General features: G+C 44.9%; 1 protein-coding gene across 3 annotated transcripts in view; it reads left to right on the forward strand.

Moving 5' to 3' along the window:
* The window catches only part of Ppp1r13b (protein phosphatase 1 regulatory subunit 13B), a 104641-nt gene that overhangs the window by 47434 nt on the left and 52035 nt on the right, over positions 1–5172 (forward strand). The window lies entirely within an intron of this gene.

Below are 5172 nucleotides of genomic sequence, written 5' to 3' on the forward strand. Positions count from 1 at the left end.
TGCTTTGCTAAGCTTGTTCTAAGTAGGTGCTTTAGACCACTGAGCCATCTCACAAGCCCCTAACCATAGTACAATAGAATTGAAAATTAATAGCAAAAGAAACCATAAAACCTCCATAAACACATGAAGATTAAGTAATACCTACATAAACAACCAATAGGTCACAAATTAAAGAAGAAGTTAAATAATATATACAACTAAATGAGAATGCAGATACAACATACTGGAACTTATGGGACAGAATGAAAGCAGTTCTAAGGGAATTTTATAGCAGTGAATTCTTAGATCAGGAAACCAGAATAAACAGCCTAATGTTGCACCTCAAGCTTTTAGAAAAAGAGAGCAAGTGAAGTACAAACCCATGCAAGGTAGAAAATAATGAAGAGTGAACTCCTTATTAGCAATCAAGTGAGCTATTGTAGCAGCAGGTGACAGTGAGCTGTGACGATAAGCCCCCATGAAAGAGACCAAGTGAGAAGAAACAAGGAAGCTTTTATTGTGAGCTCGTGACCGACCCATGCCCTGACTTTGGGTCAGGACTCCTGAAGTTGTAGGTAGGAATCTGAACTTTGCTTTCACGTTATATATTTTTTAGGTTTCCATAGTAACCACATTACCACATTTTCAGGAATGTTACAAGAATGTCACAGAATTACCACAAGGTTTACATTTGCCAGACACTGTTGACCATCTGCCTGTCATGGGGCAGTGTGGTTTTTTATTTGTTTGATTGATTGATTGATTGATTGATTGATTGATTTGGTACAGGGTATCACTATGCATCTCAGACACATAGTGATGACCCTGGACCCTATCTCTGCCTCCCCAGTGCTAGGATTACAGACATGGGCCACCACACCCAGTTTCCAGGCCAGTACGATGTGCCCAGGTTCTGGGACTAGTATGGCTTACAGTACCAGGGATGGAACCTGAGTCCTTTCATTTTCCAGGCAGGTGCTTAGACTGCCAAGCTGTCTCCCCAGATAGCTTGGTGTGTTTTTGTTTGTTTTTCTTTTTTTTCTGTATTTAGGACACAGTCTACAGGGCCTCACTACACAGATAGGACTCATAGTGAGCCTCCTGTTTTCTGCCTCCCAAGTGCTGGGATTACAGGAATGTGCCACCACACCCAGTCTCAATTGCTGTCTTAGCACGCCCCACAGGCAGGGCCAGCACAGCAAGCTGGGGATCAAACCCCAGCCCCTGGGCTCTGCCTAAGCAGGCACTTTAGTCCACTGAGCTATCAGGCCAGCCCTTGTTTTTGTTTTTTGATACAGGATCTCACTACACAGTTCAGACTCACAGTGATCCTCCTGTCTCAGCTTCCCCAGTGCTGGGATTATAGGCGTGCATCACCACACCCATTTTCAGGCCAGCATGGCACACCCGGGGTTCCTGAGCTGGCATGGCATGCAGTACTGGGGATCAAACTTGGGGACTTACGCTTGGCAGGCAGGCACTTAGACCACCAAGCTATCTTCCTCGCCCAGCAGTCTGGTTTAATGGTTGCCCTGTTTCCAGGTTGTCCTAACTATTTGGTCCTATTTTATGACCCTAGTTTTCTCTAAGTGGTTTCATGCTTAGCTACATCAGAGGGGGTAAGAGAGGGAGTTTAACTTGTAACTCTCCCTTGAAATCGAGTCTTTTTTTGTCCCATCAGTATTACAGGTTTTTAGATTCTGGTACAGCTTTTAGCATCTGATTTTGCCCCAATCATTGTTATTATTGGTGGTGGTGTTATTTTGTTGTCGTCGTCGTCTCTGACTCACCCTTCCACTGGGAAGTATCAGTAGGTGGTCCAGGTAAGCTAGGAGCTAAAGGCTAGTTGACTTGAGTGGGCCAGGGCCAGCAGGGTCTCAGGGCCATTGTCCTCAGGAGTTGATGCTCATGTCACCTGAGTGTCTGCTGAGGGCCAAGAGTCAGAGATGGGTGAGCTTCCCCAGCAGCCACAGCAAATCAGGGCAGAGCTACAGGCAGGACCTGGGCTTTTCCTACTAAGGATATTTCTTCTGTGCAAGAAGTTCTGTTTTTCTTTTCTGGAAGTCTTTCAGATCCTGCTTTTTTATTTATTTATTTTCGGAACCAGGGATTGAACTCAGGCCCTTGCGCTTGCCAGGGAAGTGCTTATTCCACTGAGCATCTCCCCGACTCAAGGATTTTTTTTTTTTCTCCAAATGCCTTCAGGGCAGGGCAGGTTTGGCTGGCTTGAGTTGTGGGGATCAGCCACAGCAACCTGAGCCTGACTAAAGCAGTTGAAGCAGCCACTTAAAAGCTAAGCTAAGGGGCAGGCCCCCAGATCCTGCTTTTTAAAAGCAGCTTTTTGAGGCATAAGTTTTTTCCTTGCAGATTTTTAATTTTCATTTATACATATTTGCAGTCATAATGATTATACTCAGCGTGAGGAGTTTCCACGTGGACTAATGCATAATGCACCCTGCTTCTTTTTATGTGCCCTGCCCTTTCCCTCACTTCCCTCTCCCCCATCTCTTGCAGCATACTAGACCATAGCATTTACCTAAGCTAACTGGACAATCTGATGATCTCCAGTAAATGTGCAGAGTTGTGTAATCATCACTACTGTTTAATTTTAGAGCACTTCTGTCTTCCCAAAAAAGAAGTTATGTGTCTTTTTACAGTCTATCTCCATTCCTGCCCCCAGTGCTAGACAATCACTCATCTTTCTACCTCAGTGGAGTTGACTATTTTTTCACACTCATTGAAGTGCTGTCTACCCAACTGTATACAGCATACTTCATTACTTTGTTACTTTGTCTTTGTCTTTTTGAGACAAGGTCTCCCTGTGCAGCTCAGGCTGGCCTTGAGCTCACTTTGTAGCCCAGATGGCCTCCATTCCCATCTGTCTTTGTGCCTCAGCCTCCCCAGTGCTGGGATTCTTTGTTACTAAGCAGCATGCCATTGTATGGTACACCAGCTTTTACTTGTGTTAGCTGATGGGCATTTGAGTTTCCACTTTGTGGCTGTTGGGAACATTTACGTGCCATGCTTTTGTGTGGACCTGGATTCTTCCAGGGCAGGAGCTTAGAAGGGGCATTGCTGGGCCATGAGGGTGTCTATGCCACATAGGAACAAAGCAGCTTTATTAGAGAAAGCCAGGATTGCATGGGATTTAAGGGTTGGCATTGGGGCCTTTCTTGCCTAAGTGGGCAGGACATTGACAGGTTCCCAGTTGTACTGCATCTGCTGTGTGGCCTGGCCTGTCTTCTCTCCCCACCCACCCTGTCCTACCCCTCCTCCTCATTATTATTATGCACTTACTTTGGGATAATAGAGAGTAGGGAAAATGAATTTTGCTGTAATTGAGAAAGACTAGGCTTATTAAAGAGAAATAGAACATAAAAAATGAAATAATGTTTAGTTACTTTTGTGAAAGCTATTTGCTAGGTGTTAGTTTCTCAGAGTCAGTGTCCTGACTGCGCCCTGACTTCCTGCTGCGGCTCCCTCTCTTACACTGAACATACTGAACAGTCGAAGCACTTGGTGCTCAGCGTGTGCTGCAAAACAGTCTTGCCATGCTTGGTTCTGATGGTGTGTTGTTAGAGAACTCTACTGTTAATGCTGAGTGTGGTGTCATAGACTTGTTTTTTGTTTTTGTTTTTGTTTTTATTTTATTTTTTTAATTTTTTAATTTATTTATGTGTGTGTGTGTGTGGCCAGCTCAGCCCACCAGGGAGCGGGGCTGGCTGGCATGTGGTGCTGGGGGATTGAACTGTGGTCCCTGTGCTTTGCCAAACTTGTTCTAAGTAGGTGCTTTAGACCACTGAGCCATCTCACCAGCCCATGGTGTCATAGACTTGTAATAGCAACAACTCGGGAAGCTGAGGCAGGCTGTGTGATGTAGCAAAACTGTCTCAAAATAAACAATAAAAAGTGCTGGAGATGTAACTGGGGGGAGAGCATGTGCTTGGTGCCCGAGGCCCCAGTCAATCACCGGCAGGGCATGAAAGAACAGTGTGCTTATGAAAATCAAATAATGCTAAACAGCATCATTGAACAGCTGGTATGTTGTGTTTCAGTTATGTGTATCTGTTTTCTCAGGTCTAGGGCATCAAGGGAGTTCTGTGTTTTTATGTTGTATGTGAAGTCAGGCAGATTTTATGTGTATGCCTCCATCCAGGTACTGAATAAGGAAACGGAAATGTAAGATTCAACTGCAGATTGCGTGGAGGGTGTAGGTCATGAAGGGAGGGAAGCATGTTGGTGCTCACTGAAGTGATACAAGGAAGGGGAGGGAATAGTTACTGCAGCTGCCTTGGTGAGAGGATGGGAAAAGGAGGCTATGCCGAGATGAGAGCTAGGAGAGCTCTATAAATGGGAGTTCACAGGCCAGAACAGGAGGGGGTTTGAGGAGAGGGAAGTGGGACCTGCCTGAGCACTGAGCAGTGAGGTCAAGTGGTCAGGGCTGGGGCTGGAGGGCCGGAGTCCAGTTTGTCCTAGCATCTAGGCTTTCACTGAGTGTGTTCTGTGGAAATCCAGGCTTCACAAGGTCCTCTTCACAGGGACATCAGTACTTAGGTGTAGGAGGAAAGAAGCCTGTTTGCTGTGTGGGTAACGGAGAATGTAGCTCTTTGGGAAAAGCTGCTGCTGGGCCATGGGGAGTCCTGAGTATTTAAGCAAGAGAATGACTTCTTGATTATCTTTAGAAGATGGACTGGCACTAGTGGGGGCAGGTTGGAGTGAGGGCGTTTGGTGGCAGAAGGAAACCAGTTCAAAACTGTTAACATGAAATCTGACCGTTAATCTTTTTTTTTTTTTTTGGTCTTTTTTTTTTTTTTTCTCGGAACCGGGGATTGAACTCAGGTCCTTGTGCTTGCCAGGGAAGCGCTTATTCCACTGAGCCATCTCCCCGGCCCTTGACCATTAATCTTTAACATATTTAATTTCACTATGTAGGCATTTGGGATATTCCTAATGAACCAAAATTATATTTAGTTGATGACAGAGATTTTAAGGGAAAGGAAAATTTTCGAAACACATGGCAGTTTTGTGTTCTTATTTTTGATTTTAAAAAATCAAATAGAAATATCTCATGATAATTTCTTATTAAAGAACATCTTTGGTGGGCTGGAGAGATGGCTCAGTGGTCTAAAGCACCTACTTAGAACAAGCTTAGCAAAAGCATCAGGGACCACGGTTCAATCCCCCAGCACCACA

The sequence above is a fragment of the Octodon degus genome, unplaced genomic scaffold, assembly GCF_000260255.1.
Source record: "Octodon degus isolate 3935 unplaced genomic scaffold, OctDeg1.0 scaffold00226, whole genome shotgun sequence".
Lineage (NCBI taxonomy): Eukaryota > Metazoa > Chordata > Mammalia > Rodentia > Octodontidae > Octodon > Octodon degus.